Source organism: Abramis brama, assembly GCF_963993115.1.
Source record: "Abramis brama genome assembly, chromosome: 15".
In the NCBI taxonomy this organism is placed as follows: domain Eukaryota; kingdom Metazoa; phylum Chordata; class Actinopteri; order Cypriniformes; family Leuciscidae; genus Abramis; species Abramis brama.
The window spans coordinates 34,856,668-34,875,964 of NC_139977.1; the positions used below are offsets into that span (position 1 = coordinate 34,856,668).

General features: G+C 38.6%; 1 long non-coding RNA gene across 1 annotated transcript; it reads right to left on the reverse strand.

Moving 5' to 3' along the window:
- Positions 1-260: 260 nt before the first annotated feature.
- LOC311096748 lies at positions 261-2,238 on the reverse strand. Its single transcript, XR_014609085.1, has 3 exons — positions 1,975-2,238; positions 1,775-1,881; positions 261-687 (listed from the first exon to the last, which is right to left on the reverse strand). It is a non-coding gene; the product is annotated as an uncharacterized lncRNA (long non-coding RNA).
- Positions 2,239-19,297: the final 17,059 nt, after the last annotated feature.

Below are 19,297 nucleotides of genomic sequence, written 5' to 3' on the forward strand. Positions count from 1 at the left end.
ACCGATTAAAGCCGAGCTACTTTCATAGTACCTAAAACCCAGGGTTGGCGGAAACTAAGCTGAAACATAGCTGGCTAGCCACCTAATCCGGCTTCATGGTACAGGCCCCAGGTTTATTGTGATGATAAATAATGATAATAATCATAATTCTGTCAGATCATCAAACATGAGCTTCATCAACACACAGAATAAAGCTTTGAGCCGTTAACACACGATTCACTACATTTATAAAACTATTATATATTTAATGAGCGCTTGGACTTAAATGTGACATCTTTGTGTTTAGTTCTGCTTTAATGAACTGTCCTGTTCCTGTTTGATTTATAAGAAACTCTTCAGATCTTATTAAAACTCATAATGTGGATCATATTCCCTGATCAACTGTAAGATCTGTACATGTGCTTCATTTATGATGCTGTAAAATATTTGCATATGGAGATTTAGTAATTCTGCCGTGATCCTGTAGAGGGAGACACTTCACTGTTTTTTTAGGCTCTTAGGCTCATTTATTTAGAATAAAAGCAGATATATGTCCTGTCTGCTGTCAGTAATACATTTTTCAAGGTATATTTCACTTGTTGGACTTGATGGCGCCAATCAGAGCGAACTCAATAACCTGTGTGGTCTCCATCCACAACATCTGGAAGGGCGTCCCTAAGACCGATCCAGCTCCATTACTGAGACAAACTGGAAACCAGTAAACAGCATTAGATCACAAGCAACAACACTGAAACACACACTTTTTTGACTTCAGTAAACTCAACTTAATTTACTGTGTTTAGCAATTAACGGTTATTAAAGGTTATGGCTGTATTGTCATGTCTTTTCCCATTATCATGCTCCTGGTTTTACATTAATCTTTTAGCTGAAACTCCAAAAGCGACTTACAAGCGAGGAGAACAATAGAAGCAATCAGAGCAACAGAGTTAAAGTGCTGTAACAAGTCTCACTTATAGAACGCATAGCAAGTTTATTTTTTATCAGAAAAAAAACCCCAAATAGAATAGTGTAGTATAGAATAGAAAAGGTAAGTGCTAGTATTAATCGGTCAGCTGCTGGCAAAAATTATGTGTTTTTCGTCATTGTTTGCAAACGGCAGTCCACCAGCTGGGACCGGTCCAGGAAAAGGTCTGTGAGAGTGAAAGTTGCACTCCTCTTTTTGGTGCGATGATTAAAGCAAAAGAAAATAGAAGTTCAAAAACACTCAGCTATGTGGTTATTTCTATGTGGTTATTTTATTTCGTCATAGGCAGTGGGTTTACATTTATATTAGAAAACAATAGCTATGATCTTGGGATTTAAAGGGACGGATGTTTAATAGTTTATTTGGTTCTGTTGAGTAGACATCGGTGTAGAGATGATTATAAAGGATAGATCAGACTGTAAATACAGCATGTGCATCAAAATATCCTTTATGGCCACTAGCAGAAGAGCAGCGAGATCCTCACGATATGGAGCATGAGCAAAACTATCACCCACAATTATCAACTTCACATTCTCTATAGTCTGATTTTCTATTCACATCTTTAATCATATTTACATTGATTTGCAGTATGCCTATATCTTACAGTCACACACACTTGCTAGCATACATTCATCTGTCGTTATAATAGAGTTGCTCTGTTCCTGAATGTTAATCTGGATTTAAGCACGACTGCAGGAGAACGGCTGATGCACTGCTAAATCTACACATTCATATAATGAAGAAGATGAAGCCGAGTTCAGGTTGAAATACATGTAAGAGTGTTTTATCATAAAGATCATAAATACTCACAGTTTGGTCTGTCCACACCACTGCTGGCCCCAGCAGAACAGTTCATAATGCTGACCCCAGCAGCAAAGTTCAAGATGCTGCTCGCAGTTCCAGCACAGTTCATGATTCTAGTGCAAGACAGATTTACATTAGATATTCACCAATGCAAACATCAATGCGGAGTTAATGTACTAAAGTAAAGATAATCGTGCTGTAATCACCACTGATGAAAGAGTGGATATCCACTGTAGATCTGAGATCTCGCTGATGTTCAGTCTGAGCTGGAGTGTGTTTCAGCTTTAGAGCCGCAGTTCCTGTAACACACACCTGTTGATCTGGGCGTGCACACACTGGTTTGATCATTTGTGATCAGAGGTGGACAAAGTACACACTTCCTTACTTGAGTGAAAGTACAGACACTACTGGTCAAATATTGCTCCGTTACAAGTGAAAGTTGTAAAGACCGATTTTTACTGTAATAAAAGTATAGAAATACTCGTTTTTAAAAGTACTGTAAGGAGCAGTCTGTAAGAATGACAGATAGTTTTATCATATATCTCATAAGTACACAGGCTGATACTGAGAGAGCCAGCGCTTCATGGCTAGTACAGTAATGATACATGATTATTACTGAAATAAAATCAACACTAATTTTTTCTTTCAAAATATTCACTCAATTTACTAAAAGCTTGAATTTGAGATCAGAACATGTTCATTATTCATTGATAAACAGACATGAATATTGACACTGCAGTAGATTTTTAGGAATGTATTTATTTAGTCCTCCTTTGGTCAAAAATAAACTTTTATTCCTTCTGCAATTTTTATTTTAAATGAGGCCAAATAGTTTTATTAATATATTGTATTTTAGTTTTTGTTTATTTATTTAAGTATCTGTAAAGTGTTTTCTTAGAATTTTGTATTTTGTTTGATGTGTGTGATTTCTATTGTGTATATGTGAAACTTTTTAACCTTTGAATTAGAATTTTGAATGCCACTTCGAGACAGAATAGATGTAGTTATTGACAGAATGATATTAATATGCTCAAAATGGCCAAATATTATCTGATATATCAGTCTGATTCATACAGTCATTATATTGTTAAGGCATCTTATCCACTTCTGCTTCTCTTCTGGGTTTTCCAGGAGTTGATGTTGATTTAACCGTTCTGGGTTTTTTTTTTTAGAAATGGAGGAAGAATGTGAACAAGAGTCAAATATTGTCTCACACGTTGACTTAAACACTTTAATCAAGAGGCACCAAAAGGGATTTTTTGCAGAATTTTGAAGAATTGTGCAGCTCTTAAACACCATTCATTTTATTAATGCACCCAGTTTGCACTGGGTTTTTGCTGGACAAAATTCATGAACTACAAAAGAGAAAACATATTCCATTATTCCAATAGCTTCTTAATAGTGAGACCCCTATTTGAATGTATCATGACTGATCCATGATTTTACACATATTCTTATGAGATTATATTTGTGGGAAATAAAACATCATCTCATTATCTACTCATATTTGTCGACAAAAATATAGTTTTTTTATTTTATTTTTTACAATTGGTGAGACACTAAATTCCATCCTCTAAACCAAATTTTCCCATTTGTCAAAAAATCCTCTTTCTGTAAAACCTTAAACAAGTTCAGGCAGTTACACCGTGTGCTAACCAGACGTGATGCGAGAAGATTCCAGCGACAAATAATTTGTCTGTCCACACTAGACGCGACGCGACTGCGAGATGCGTCAAAATCAATCAAAACCCACAGCCAATCAGAACAGCGTGTGGGCGGGGTCTCGCAGCGAGTTCACGCACAGCACCAGTGCGTAATCTTGACGGCACTCGCTACAATTACACCATTTAAACATTATTATAAATACATACTGAGTTACTAAACAATCTTTGTTCGAGAATACACTTGTTTGTTCACAGTTTGAACGTTCTTGTTTCCATTTGCTTAATTTCAAGTTCTGAGGTGAATTATCCACTGTTGCTTTTACAGCTCAAAGCTGGAGCACTAAATGATATTCAGAGTCACATTACACGCTTTTAACATTACATAAAGCACATAAACAGCACCTGAGATTATCATCGCCACACTTTGTGTTTGTTGTTCCAGCGTTACGTCACAGAAAAATAGAAACCGTTCCTAAAATAGACTCGTATCGTGTCGCCGTCGCGGCTGGATAGGACAAACACTGATTAACATGTACAATAACCTTTTATCTGTGTAAAGCACTTTGAATTACCATAGTGTATGAAATATTCTATAAAAAATCAACTTTCCTTCACTGGAAAAAAGGCCTCTCCAAAAATAAGCAAAAAAAAATTAATACAAGATATTTTTGCTTGTAATAAGCAAAAAAATCTGCCAATGGAACAAGTGAAAATTCTCTTGGTAAGATTTCTTGAAATAAGACATTATATTTAAGCCTTACAAGATATGAGTGATCTTGAAATTAGCTGGGAAAACTCATTTTTAGCTATATTTTACTAGTATTTGTCATGTTTTGTGTCTCATAATAAGCTTGTCATGCTCAAAAATAGTATTTTCCCCTCAAAAGTAGCATTTTTTTTTTCGGTCATCCTGTTTGTTTCAAGTGTATTTAACTAATTTTTAGTTCTATAATTGTTACACTGTTCTAGATTTAAGTCACCACCAACTTGAAATAAGATTGGAAACTGGCATTTTGAGACAAAATGTCTTGAAGTTAGCATTCCTGACTCGTATTAGGCAGTGCTCTTTTGCCATAATAAGCCATAATTTACCATCCTGTCATTATCTCAAGTGTATTTACCTTATTGTAAGCTCAACAAAAATAATACTGTTCTAGATTCAAGACATTTTACCTACTAGATTCAAGACATTAACTACTGTTTACTAGACAGAAAAAGTGAAAAATAGACTTGCATTTAACCATTGTTTTTATTTAAACAGCAAAAAGTCCCAGAGGACTGCATAAAAGGGAAACAGCTTCATTTTTCTCAACATTTTGGCTCACAGTATGGAACTGCAATATGAAAACATAGTAGAACATTTTATAGATTATAAATGTAAGATCCCTTAACCCTACTCCACCTAAACATAGCCATTTTTATAGACAATATTAAAAGGATAAAAAGTAATGGACATGTGTAACGTTAGGGAAATGGCAGTTTTATTAACAATATAGCATTAAATGATAGTTTGAGCCACTAATCCTACCCCTAAACCTAACCATTTCTTAAAACTACTGTACGTAAGGTTAGGCTACAATTATAAAGAAAGACAACAGACATAACGTTACAAGTTTAATCACAATAATTTATTTAGTGAGAAAATGTCAAAACCGGTACCAAAAGTCGTTCACATGACGATGTGTCGCAGTCCTCTCTGGCAGTGCAGTATAATAGTTTTGTAACGTTATAGAGCAGAATTTAAATTCTTAATCCATGAAAATGTTAATCCGGTTTCGGTTCGCTGTTCGCTCTGTAAAGGCGCGCGCGCTTCTCTGTTTCAAATGTAGAACACAAACTTAAACACGGCATGTTGCAATCTGTGACGAAGCATGCGAGAGCCAATGAGCGTTTGATATCGCTGCCGTAAAACATGTCGTAACGCTTCAGGCGCAATTTTTGAATTTGAATTCAATCGAGCGCGGGATGCTGGGATTTGACGTTAACGGTCTCTGCTGAGAGAAATGATGAAGATCGCTGGATAAAGGGCTGAATTTGGATCTGTTTCTTGCAAACAACACATGGATTCTAAAGATTTGGATTACACCAATCTAATAAAATGGATGTCTTTTGTGAATTTATGTTGTGTTTTTTTGTGTCTCACGCGGTAAATAAACCAAATATTACAAAATGGTTAAACGATAAAAAAGGTATTTTTAAGGTTTTAAAGTGTATTCTTGTTTAACACCATGTAGGCTATTAATCCTCCTAAACGAGATTGCAGCAGAAGCACGAACAGAGCTGTTATTATTTATGAGTAATGTTAAACTATTAATAAATGTGACTGAAAATTTAATTAATAAGACAATTGAATGCAATAGAGTAAAAACATTAATGCCACGATTTTAAGTTAAATAGGAATATGTACAAATTTGTACGTCGGTAAAGCTGTTTATACGTAAATAAATTAAGTTTTTTTGCTGTCTATATGTAAATATTATACATACTCACTGTACTGCATTGTGAGTTGTGAGTTTGGCATGTTGACCTACAGTTTTCAATAAAGCAGATTTGTTGTCTCAATTCAAGTCAAGTCTATTTCTTGAAATAAGACGATTCATCTTTTACAATTAACACAGCAGCTTAAAAACCTTATGACATGTCAAAAAAGCTTGTTTCATCTGAGATATGGCTCAAAACAAGATATTTTCAAGACAGATTCACTTAACAAGATATTCAAGATGCACTGTCTAAAAACAAGCTCCTTTATCTCACTTAAATCTTGGTCTTTAGGCAATTTTGTCTTATATTAAGTGTGATGAGATATTTTGACTAGTAATTAGAAAAATATACTTGGCAAGATTTTGAGTTTTTGCAGTTGCATGAGTTTGAGCGTATACAGAAACTTCTTCTTCTTCTTCTGATTCTTCTTCTTCTTTCCAATTTTACGGCGGTTGGCATCCAGCTTTTTGGTGCATTACCGCCCCCCTCTGCTCCGGAATATGGATCAGATAATAGATTTTATAATACAACTTTGTCCATTCTCTTTCCTACACTTACATAACACTCATTCCCCTCAAATAAACACTCACACACAAAACACACTTTAATTATCAATTAAATCCTATTGAAAAGTCCCGCCTCCCTTAAAAATAACATCAATATTCTACTCTGAGTCCCATTTACTGCGCTTAATAACCCTTTTAATGTAATCTCCTGCACCCCAATCTGCCTCAACTTATTCTTCATTACCTGCCTCTGCATTTCATATCTCTTACAACTCATAATTATATGCTCCACTGACTCCTCTTCTCGACAACCCTCACACAACCCTGTCTGGTGCTTCCCTATCAACTTTAGTGTTTTATTCAGTGAACAGTGTCCCAACCTCAACCTCGTCATCACAGCCTCTTCTTTCCTATTCCCACTTCCCACCCTATCCCCTTTAACATTTCTCTGAATTTGGTATAAATGCCTCCCTTTCTCCTCTCTATCCCACTTCTCTTGCCATCTTTTATTTATTTTCTCCCAAATGATGCTTTTAACCTCTGCTTTACTAACATTAACCTGTACTTCTACATTCTCTTTTGTTAGCGCCCTTTTAGCCAGCCTATCTGCCATCTCATTACCTGTAATGCCAACATGTGCTGGCACCCACATAAATTTAACCTGACATCCCATATGACTTATCTTCTTCTGATTCTTGGCAGATGACTATTTTGTAGTATACCGCCACCAACTGTGCAGGAGTGTGCAATACCATGAACGTCATAGAGTCTAGGCTTCTATTAATTAAAAAAAAAAATTATAATTATACTCCTATATAATTATATAGGCCAATTATACTCTTTTCATTAAACCAGTATTATTAAGATAAATAAATAAAGCTTTAAGTCTCTCCCTTGTCATGCCCTTTTGTTCCAGAATTTCATGAATAGAGTTCTCCCCTTCCATTTCCTGCCAGATTATTCTATTATCATTATACTTCTCACAAGTAAAAAGTATATGATTAACATCTTCTCTAAACTTCTTCTTCTTCTTCTTTGTTGTTTATTGGCGGTTGGCAACCTTATTGGTGCATTACAGCCACCAACTGGAATGGAATATGGATCAGGTTATTTGCTTTTATACAAAATATAAATAAAAATAAAAAACAAGAAAAACAAATAAACAAACTGGAAAATAAAACAGAATGAATAAACAAACAAAAAAAACGCTATATTCTTTTATATAATTTACTTTCTTTCACAAATTTAATCATTTCATCATACATCGTAGGCTAGCTGTTTCCCTTAATACACCGGGGGCCTGTACCATGAAGCCGGATTAGGTGGCTAGCCAGCTGTGTTCCAGTTTAGTTTCCGCCAACCCTGGGTTTTAGGTACTATGAAAGTAGCTCGGCTTTAATCGGTGTTCGTTGCCATGGTATCTTACGCTGCACGGCTAACCTGCTCCGGGGCAGGTTATGTTCTGGATTCAAGATCTCAGACTGAAGTTTGACCAATCAGCTGAGAGCAAAGAAACATATAGGTGACGTAACTTATTCCCAGTGTCTGTTGCAATGACTTCACCTTTTCTTCCAAATCCGGTGGACATCTCAGCGCAAATTGTTTGACGAGCACTTCGTAGAGAAGAGTTTTTAGCCAGACAAAATCCCCTTGCCTTTCCTGATAGTTACTTGTACGAAAGATACAGATTTTCTGCGGAAGGAATGTCGTATCTTTGCGAACTTCTTGAACCTCTTTGCGAATTTTTTTTTTTTTTTTTGTGCAAGTGGTACATTCTTGCACGGTTGACGCACAGAAGCTAGGGGAAAACATATGTTTGTCGAACCATTCGCAAGGTGGTCCTCGCTCTGTAGGAGTACATGAAAAGTTTAATTAATAATGTTCCCCGGACATTTATCGACCATGTCCATAAAAGAGGGCTTTTATAAAATTGCCGGTAAGATATTGATAGGGTGACATCACATGAACACTTTTTTTTTCCTCAAAAAGCAAATTTCACAAGTGTACTATACAATATAATACATGTTAAGAATTATTTTGAATCTTTTTTATTCTTCTTCTGATAATCTTATGATAGGATTCCCAAGTCATTGCAACATGTATGCAGTCTATTGCTCCAGTCTCCACTGCTCTAGGGGAACATGAGGCAGATTATGTTAATAGGAAGTCCTATCACAGCCATAATCTTCAGGTAGAGATGATGTGAATATGTGAGATGATTATTTTCTGTGAGATGAATCTTTAAATTAATAGTAACTTTAACAGATATAACAATGATCTACTAAACACTTCATCTGCAGACAACTTGTGGTCATGAACATATGATCAAGTTTGGAGGCCAAATGGCCTGGCTCCAGTGCTTGCCTCACAAATTTTCCATGAGTCTGTGTTGTGTCAGCGCTTTGAGGAAAGCAAGTTAAATTCGGTACAGTACAAAACACTGTTCATTTAAACTGAGATAGAAAAACCTACACAATAACCCCCTATCATGACCCTCAGACAGGGCCACAGCACCGCTTCAGTGTGGCCCTCAGTAAAACCAGAGTGAAGATAGAGATGACCTTTGGCCTCCTAAAGGCACATTTCAACTGTGTTCGGCACTTCAGAGTCACCAGAGCGGGCATCACAGATAGTGACTGCATGTGCCATTCTGCACAATATAGCCACCAGTAGAGAGGAGCGAGAAACACCACAAAACCAGCTTCTCCCGAACTGACCCGATCACACTTGACCACCCAGCTGGAGATGTAGATGCAATCACCATACAATATTACACTTAATAAAAGCACATTGAAACTGCAGATAGGCCTCAAACTGTTTTATTGGTTTTGTGGGATGGGAGGGAGAAAGAGAGCAAGAGAAAGTTGCATTAATAAATATTCATACTAAAGTGTTACTTGGTTAAATAAGTTATACTATATATATATATATACTGAGATCAGTTTTATCCAGCTGTTTGATTTTTCTTTGGAGCCTCCTCAGCTCACAGTCAGCTCCTTTAGTGTGCAGTCTAGTTCAAGACTCCTTTAGTGTGCAGTCTAGTTCGAGGCTCCTTTAGTGTGCAGTCTAGTTCAAGACTCCTTTAGTGTGCAGTCTAGTTCAAGTCTCCTTTAGTGTGCAGTCTAGTTCAAGACTCCTTTAGTGTGCAGTCTAGTTCAAGACTCCTTTAGTGTGCAGTCTAGTTCAAGTCTCCTTTAGTGTGCAGTCTAGTTCAAGACTCCTTTAGTGTGCAGTCTAGTTCAAGACTCCTTTAGTGTGCAGTCTAGTTCAAGACTCCTTTAGTGCGCAGTCTAGTTCAAGACTCCTTTAGTGCGCAGTCTAGTTCAAGACTCCTTTAGTGAGCAGTCTAGTTCAAGACTCCTTTAGTGTGCAGTCTAGTTCAAGACTCCTTTAGTGAGCAGTCTAGTTCAAGTCTGCTTTAGTGTGCAGTCTAGTTCGAGACTCCTTTAGTGTGCAGTCTAGTTCGAGACTCCTTTAGTGTGCAGTCTAGTTCAAGACTCCTTTAGTGTGCAGTCTAGTTCAAGACTCCTTTAGTGAGCAGTCTAGTTCAAGTCTGCTTTAGTGTGCAGTCTAGTTCGAGACTCCTTTAATGTGCAGTCTAGTTCAAGACTCCTTTAGTGTGCAGTCTAGTTCAAGACTCCTTTAGTGAGCAGTCTAGTTCAAGACTCCTTTAGTGTGCAGTCTAGTTCAAGTCTGCTTTAGTGTGCAGTCTAGTTCAAGTCTCCTTTAGTGTGCAGTCTAGTTCAAGACTCCTTTAGTGTGCAGTCTAGTTCAAGACTCCTTTAGTGCGCAGTCTAGTTCAAGACTCCTTTAGTGAGCAGTCTAGTTCAAGACTCCTTTAGTGAGCAGTCTAGTTCAAGTCTGCTTTAGTGTGCAGTCTAGTTCGAGACTCCTTTAGTGTGCAGTCTAGTTCAAGACTCCTTTAGTGTGCAGTCTAGTTCAAGACTCCTTTAGTGAGCAGTCTAGTTCAAGACTCCTTTAGTGTGCAGTCTAGTTCAAGACCCCTTTAGTGTGCAGTCTAGTTCAAGTCTCCTTTAGTGAGCAGTCTAGTTCAAGACTCCTTTAGTGTGCAGTCTAGTTCAAGTCTGCTTTAGTGTGCAGTCTAGTTCAAGTCTCCTTTAGTGTGCAGTCTAGTTCAAGACTCCTTTAGTGTGCAGTCTAGTTCAAGACTCCTTTAGTGTGCAGTCTAGTTCAAGACTCCTTTAGTGAGCAGTCTAGTTCAAGACTCCTTTAGTGAGCAGTCTAGTTCAAGTCTGCTTTAGTGTGCAGTCTAGTTCGAGACTCCTTTAGTGTGCAGTCTAGTTCAAGACTCCTTTAGTGTGCAGTCTAGTTCAAGTCTCCTTTAGTGTGCAGTCTAGTTTGAGACTCCTTTAGTGTGCAGTCTAGTTCAAGACTCCTTTAGTGTGCAGTCTAGTTCGAGGCTCCTTTAGTGTGCAGTCTAGTTCAAGACTCCTTTAGTGTGCAGTCTAGTTCAAGTCTCCTTTAGTGTGCAGTCTAGTTCAAGACTCCTTTAGTGTGCAGTCTAGTTCAAGACTCCTTTAGTGTGCAGTCTAGTTCAAGACTCCTTTAGTGTGCAGTCTAGTTCAAGTCTCCTTTAGTGTGCAGTCTAGTTCAAGTCTCCTTTAGTGCGCAGTCTAGTTCAAGACTCCTTTAGTGCGCAGTCTAGTTCAAGTCTCCTTTAGTGCGCAGTCTAGTTCAAGACTCCTTTAGTGAACAGTCTAGTTCAAGTCTCCTTTAGTGCGCAGTCTAGTTCAAGACTCCTTTAGTGTGCAGTCTAGTTCAAGTCTGCTTTAGTGTGCAGTCTAGTTCGAGACTCCTTTAATGTGCAGTCTAGTTCAAGACTCCTTTAGTGTGCAGTCTAGTTCAAGACTCCTTTAGTGAGCAGTCTAGTTCAAGACTCCTTTAGTGTGCAGTCTAGTTCAAGTCTGCTTTAGTGTGCAGTCTAGTTCAAGTCTCCTTTAGTGTGCAGTCTAGTTCAAGACTCCTTTAGTGTGCAGTCTAGTTCAAGACTCCTTTAGTGCGCAGTCTAGTTCAAGACTCCTTTAGTGAGCAGTCTAGTTCAAGACTCCTTTAGTGAGCAGTCTAGTTCAAGTCTGCTTTAGTGTGCAGTCTAGTTCGAGACTCCTTTAGTGTGCAGTCTAGTTCAAGACTCCTTTAGTGTGCAGTCTAGTTCAAGACTCCTTTAGTGAGCAGTCTAGTTCAAGACTCCTTTAGTGTGCAGTCTAGTTCAAGACCCCTTTAGTGTGCAGTCTAGTTCAAGTCTCCTTTAGTGAGCAGTCTAGTTCAAGACTCCTTTAGTGTGCAGTCTAGTTCAAGTCTGCTTTAGTGTGCAGTCTAGTTCAAGTCTCCTTTAGTGTGCAGTCTAGTTCAAGACTCCTTTAGTGTGCAGTCTAGTTCAAGACTCCTTTAGTGTGCAGTCTAGTTCAAGACTCCTTTAGTGAGCAGTCTAGTTCAAGACTCCTTTAGTGAGCAGTCTAGTTCAAGTCTGCTTTAGTGTGCAGTCTAGTTCGAGACTCCTTTAGTGTGCAGTCTAGTTCAAGACTCCTTTAGTGTGCAGTCTAGTTCAAGACTCCTTTAGTGAGCAGTCTAGTTCAAGACTCCTTTAGTGTGCAGTCTAGTTCAAGACCCCTTTAGTGTGCAGTCTAGTTCAAGTCTCCTTTAGTGAGCAGTCTAGTTCAAGACTCCTTTAGTGTGCAGTCTAGTTCAAGTCTGCTTTAGTGTGCAGTCTAGTTCGAGACTCCTTTAGTGTGCAGTCTAGTTCAAGACTCCTTTAGTGTGCAGTCTAGTTCAAGACTCCTTTAGTGTGCAGTCTAGTTCAAGACTCCTTTAGTGCGCAGTCTAGTTCAAGACTCCTTTAGTGTGCAGTCTAGTTCAAGACTCCTTTAGTGCGCAGTCTAGTTCAAGTCTGCTTTAGTGTGCAGTCTAGTTCAAGACTCCTTTAGTGCGCAGTCTAGTTCAAGACTCCTTTAGTGTGCAGTCTAGTTCAAGACTCCTTTAGTGCGCAGTCTAGTTCAAGACTCCTTTAGTGCGCAGTCTAGTTCAAGACTCCTTTAGTGCGCAGTCTAGTTCAAGACTCCTTTAGTGTGCAGTCTAGTTCAAGACTCCTTTAGTGTGCAGTCTAGTTCAAGTCTGCTTTAGTGTGCAGTCTAGTTCAAGACTCCTTTAGTGCGCAGTCTAGTTCAAGTCTCCTTTAGTGTGCAGTCTAGTTCAAGTCTGCTTTAGTGTGCAGTCTAGTTCGAGACTCCTTTAGTGTGCAGTCTAGTTCAAGACTCCTTTAGTGTGCAGTCTAGTTCAAGACTCCTTTTGTACAGGGCCCTGACTGAGTCTGTTTCCACCTGAAACATAATTCCACCACAAACATGATCATTACAAGTTTTCTGGAGGCTCATCAAAATCACAAAAAGTTCCTTGACTTCCTACAAACACAGCACTGACTGTAATTTATGTCAAGGGTTTTAAATCCTTACACATTTCTTCTGAAGGCCATTGAGGTAGAGGCCTCAGTTTCTGGGGCAGGTTGTGTAAAATCCTACAATAAAAGAGATGTGTAAGGGCCAGTCCCTTTTTTATGCCACACATTCAAATGTTTGCCATAATAAAAAGCCCAGTGCATTTACATCAGCAACTGTCTGAGAACACACAGACAGAGTGTCTTCATCATTTGCTTCACCCTAATAAATAAAAGTAGGCCAATGTAAAGCATAACTGTTGTAAAGCAGGATATGTTACTGGTGTTCTGTCTGCTGCATACTGACCTCTGTGTGGGAGAATGTGTGTGTGTGTGTGTGTGTGTGTGTGTGTGTGTGTGTGTGTGTGTGTGTGTGTGTGAATGTGTGCTAGCTTCAACAGGGACACTATTTCCCTGCAGAACATACAGTCAGCCATATTTAAAACTTAAAAAAGTATTCATGTATTACACACGTACCCAGTGTTATTGCTTAGAGGAGCCAGCACAGGGTCAGATTGTACAGCTCCTGTAATCCCATCCATAATCGGCCGTCCCTTATTGCCTACTCAGAGCCAACTCCTCCGCCAGTGTATTCTGGTTTTCTGAATTTAACTATTTATTTCTGTTTGCTGCAAACAAGTGTGATAAAATGTTCACAAAAGTAATAAAAGGTTGTGGTAAATACTCTTTGAATTAACTCCTTGAAATAACCACTTTGAATTATATTTTTATATTTTGTCTTTATCTGCTGCCAAGAACATTTGGAGTTGGGGTTGCATCTAAAAATCTAAAAATCAATGAATATTAATCTTTCTTAGTACATACATGCACATGTTTTATATATTATAAAAATAGGCTATTGGCTATATTACACATAGGCTACACATACATATATACATACATAATTTTACATAAATATAGAACGTAGGCTATTTGTTTAACTTACACATTAACCATCAGCAATCTTTCTCCAACAGTCTTCTCTTGCTTTGGCGGCAGAGACCGTATTGTTTCGAGGTTAAAATACATATTTAAATTAATCGTAATTCTGAATGATTATCTCTTGCTCCTCCGCGGAAAAATATATCGCTCTCGCTCTACCCGCGATTGGTTGTTCAGTGTCGACGTCACTCTTTTATGTGCACGCGCGCGTGGAGTAATCATAGCTTAAGGATCAAAACCTGAGTTGACAGAGAAAGTTGATGAGCTGCATCATGGTACCAATAAAGCCTGATTGCATCGGTTTGGTTTTGTCAACTCAAAACTAATCCTGTAACCCCGAGTTTGTTCAGCTACCTTCATGGTACAGGCCCCAGATCAACACTTACTCAATACTCAATATCTACTGTTCACAAACACATCATATACATTAAAGCAGAAGTTGCTAGAAGTTCAGTCATTCACACAAAATGTAAAATCACATTATTATTTGAGTTGATAATGAATGACATTCAGTGAATTAAACTGAGAGAATGTCACTTGTTTAAAATAGAAATGAAGGCATTGTAAATAAATCTGTATGAGTGTGTGTTTTCTATTCCTCCTAACACACAGAATATGATCTGCAGTTTTCATCTTTGTCCACTAGATGTCAGAAGTAGATTTGAGGTGAAACTCAAAGGCCTTTAGTTTCAGGATCAGAGACAGTGAAGAGAAATCAGAGAATCTGATCTGAAGCTCAATGAGGATCATCATGTGTCTCATATGAATCAGAAAGAGACTCTCATCTGATCAGATTATATTACAGGATCAGAGACAGTGAAGAGAAATCAGAGAATCTGTCCGGTTTGCTCTTTCTCTCCTCCTGAGTCTCTCTCTTCTCTCGAGCGCATCTCAGACCAGCGAGAGGACATGAGGTTCAGAGGAGAGGAGAGGAGATCTCAGAGAGAATGGACAGAGTGTTTTCTCTTCCTGACAGATTGGTAGAGAAGTAAAGTTTTGGTTATGTGAATTAAAATGAATGTAAATGAAACAATCGTATAGGCCTACATTATTTTTATCTACTGAATTATAATTTGTAAATTAAACAAAAAATTATTTATGTGCATTATTTTGGTAAAATTATAACTTGTAAATGTAATAAAGAAATTATTATGTACATTTATATTTGTCATGTCAATTAATTTGTAAATGATACAAAATACATTGTTCCATACATTTTTACAACTATTTGCATGATAAGTTGTGTTTTTATCTTGAGCTGAGCAGATCTGATGAGCTGCACTATAGAGACGCTGGTAAAGCCTCTGCCGGCGGGACGTCATCTGGGATCAGTGCATGTTTCCACTGTCCACCAACAGGTTTGCAGGGCGGACTCAGATTCGCTGAGATGTTCTCAGAAAGAGCAGGAATAAAATAAATTAACTCACATCTTCAAAAATCTAACCATAAAATATTGTAACATCAAAACCGTTTAGCGCTAAAGGACAGCGGCCCTCCAGGACCAGTGTTTCCTATCCCTGATCTATGAGACAAATATATTTTTTCTATTTTCTATTTTGTGTTTCTATTATATACTGTTCATATTTTATAATATCAAAATCTAATATCCATGTGTAAAAAGTCAGTTTTTCATACAATATTTGCCTCTGAGATGAAGTGGAGTCGAATAACAAGCTAAAGTACTTCAAATTTATACTTTAATCCAGAGTAAATGTGTGTCGGTACATTCCTCCACTGGTTATTTGGAAAATGAAACTAACAAAATATATTTTCACATTAACAAACTGTTGCTAGTGTCCCTGGAGTTGTTCAGTGTGTGTAAAGAGCCCTCATGTGTCATTGTCTCTAGTATTGACTGTATCCGCTGTTGGTGAGTCTGTGTGCTTCATAGTTCAAATAAACTGCACTTGTGTTACCGGGCAAACATCTAATGCACTGAAGTGTTTAATCCACAGGGTGATCTCACTACTGAATTAAAAAAACAGTTCCCTCGAAAAACTCTCCATTTACACATGAACTGCTCTCAAACACAACTCTCAGATGCTTTACAAAATTTACTGAGGATAAAACATATTCCTCAAAATAAGAATCTCAAGCATCAAAAGTACAAAAAAACTAGAGTTAAATATAGCATTAACGGCTCATTTTCAGTGTTGAGCAACAACAACCTTTCTGGGAATTACCCTAAACTGCCCAAGACCTCCACTCGACCACAAGTAACAGAAAGAGGAAGAGAGAGAAATGTGGTTAAACTTCAGCTTAAAGAGAAAGTGAGACGAGGTCAGCTCAGCTTCAGCTTGAAGAGCTTCATGTCTGGTTTACGTTTATATATTCGCTCAATCTCATGCACTCTTCTTGTAAAACTCTGCACACATCTCTACACACATTCTCACTCACTGAAACACATTTTGCACTAGTGCTGTAAAACAGTAAACACAAGAGGCAAAAGTTAACCAGGACGCTTTAAAGAGTTAGACTCACTGTAACCCTCTCAGTGGAAACTGACCCTAAAGTGCAGCTTTAAGAGATCTTGATCATTTGGTCTTAAACTCTAAGCCGACGGGACATGAATGTTTCTGTGCCTTGAAACTCGTTATTCCAGGAGCTGAAACCATCCTGAGTCGAGATATTGAGCTTTCCATTAAACGTGTTGTGCACCGTGACACAAAGATGACAAAAACCTGCTGATTTTACATTAATGAGTAGCACTGATAAAACTGATCCATATTAATCATAGGCTTATTACACTTTCCTTTTCATTTACACTGATTTTAGTTTTAAAAACCATTGTATTTCCAATTAAAAACTATATTACAATAATCAGAATCAAATGGAAATAAAAAATAAAAAAAATTGGATAAAAAAGTGTGTGTGTGTGTGTGTGTGTGTGCGTGTGTATGTGTGTGTGTGTGTGTGTGTGTGTGCGTGTGTGTGTGTGTTTGCGCGCATGGTTTTAGTCTGCAGTGATCCTGTTTCAGAAGAATCTTTCTCTCATGTTCTTTGTTTCGTCACAGTTTTCAGACAAAACATGATGATATTGTGTTTTGGGACATTGATGTTCTCACACAGAGAAAGATGAAAATGTGCAAATATAGATGTTATAGCACAGACTCATAAATGCTTCACAGTGTTTATTCTGTAGCAGCTCAATGGAGAAGAAGCTCTCTGTGCACGATGTTCTTCATCAGATCATTGATCCAGACACTAGTGACGAGGAGGAGGAGATGCAGTGAAGGAGCATTAAGATGAGTCAGAAGAAGAAGAGACCAGATACAGACCTGGAAACAACTGAAGAAAGTACAAAAGGGTAGAAGCTCCTTACAATATGAGATTCTGTGATGACAGGAAGTGAAACAGGAAATGGAAGAGTGTGGCATGAGTGACACATGATGTGTAATCCTCAGTAGTTAACACAGATCCTGATGAAACCACAGCCAGTGGCGGAGCCAGAGGGGGGTCCGGGGTGGCACTGGACACCCCTGACATGCGATTGGCCACCCCGGGTGCCACCCCAAATTTTTATTTGCTACTGGCAGTTGCTGATGCTGATTTAAAAAAAAAAAATACGTTCGCCGGCAGCGCGCAGTTTTCAAACGGACGAGCAGAGGACGAGAGATGGTTGCAAGATACCGAACTTCACCGAATAAGAAAACATCATATTTGAAGTAAGTTTTTAAGGTTTAGCATCAGGGTGGTTTGCTCCGAATACATTAGGCCTAATAGACGCATACAGTCAGTGGCGTCATGCCCATTAGATTTTTCCTCCCTGATAATTTTTTTGTCACAACTTTATTCCTATTATGCTCCATAATATACCAGAGTCTATAACGACTCAAATGTATTCTTCTGGATGTGTAATAAATTGGTCAGCATCAGCCCGCCCCTTTTTCCTAATATGGTGTCTGTGTATCAGAATCTTTGCTGTGTATGTTCAAGCAACTCACTCGTCGCGCACGTTGAGCTGGCAATGTTTTACAGATGGTCTTGAAGTGGTAAGTGGGCAAAGCAACAAATCGGCATTGAATTAGTTATCGGATGATATTAAAAGGTAGTGGGATTATTTGTGGTTGACCTGGAAATTTTAACTTGATCAAAAAGTTATGGATTTGATATTAGCTGCGAATTCAGAGCATTAACTTAAGTTGTGTCAGTGTAACGTTATCCATAGCTAGCCTAGTCTAACCGTAAACTAGTTGGCTAACATTAGGCTACTGCCATACAAAGCCATAGTGACATTATCTGATCGGTTTTGAAACATCTGTTCTGTTTTGTCTTGTGTCAAAGTCTCCAGCTGGTTCAATTGTTTTCAGTTTCATAGAAACGAGGGTGTTAAATTTGTTGTAGGCTAACTGCAAAATCCAACCTAACGTTATCAAGGCATCGACTTGATGTTTCTCCCATAGACTGTTATTCACGGTTCTTCACGGATCAGGCAGCTAATTCAAATGCAGTGAAAAAAGATAGGCTACCCGTTCGAAAGCTACAGCATAGTTGTTAATGTTACATATTACATTTGATTTGATTACTTTTTTACATTTCTGTCAAATATTAACCATTTTCAAATAAAGTGTTAACCTTATTCAGCACTGAAATCTGTCAAACTTCTTTCAAAGTCCTTCATCACATATTAATATTAAAATAACTTAATTTCAGAGCGCCACAAAGTCAGACCTCAGCACCTTTATGTACCTTTAATGTAAGATCGTTCTTAGGTCACATACCAATTTAAAATCATAACATAAAAACTGCAATGGTACTGTTTTTAAAATCATGTGTAGTAGGCCTAAGTGTACAGTAAGTGTGTGTGTAAACATGCTTTAATGAAGTAGACTTCAAAAGCTTTTGAATTTGAGCTTACAGTTCTTTCATCAACCTGTCTTTTACATAAACTTACAAAATAGATACTTTAACTTAGTCCTCAGATAGAGGAGGGTTGCTGCTAGCTCCGTTAAGGTATTACTGTCAGTGTTGTAGTCGAGACCAGCTCACTCGAGTCCGAGTCGAGACCGAGACCAGAGAGGGTCGAGTCCGAGTCGAGACCGAGACCAGAGAGGGTCGAGTCCGAGTCGAGACCGAGACCAGAGAGGGTCGAGTCCGAGTCGAGTCGAGACCGAGACCAGAGAGGGTCGAGTCCGAGTCAAGACCGAGACCAGAGAGGGTCGAGTCCGAGTCGAGACCGAGACCAGAGAGGGTCGAGTCCGAGTCAAGACCGAGACCAGAGAGGGTCGAGTCCGAGTCGAGACCGAGACCAGAGAGAGTCGAGTCCGAGTCGAGTCGAGACCGAGACCAGAGAGGGTCGAGTCCGAGTCAAGACCGAGACCAGAGAGGGTCGAGTCCGAGTCGAGACCGAGACCAGAGAGAGTCGAGTCCGAGTCGAGTCGAGACCGAGACCAGAGAGGGTCGAGTCCGAGTCGAGTCGAGACCGAGACCAGAGAGGGTCGAGTCCGAGTCAAGACCGAGACCAGAGAGGGTCGAGTCCGAGTCAAGA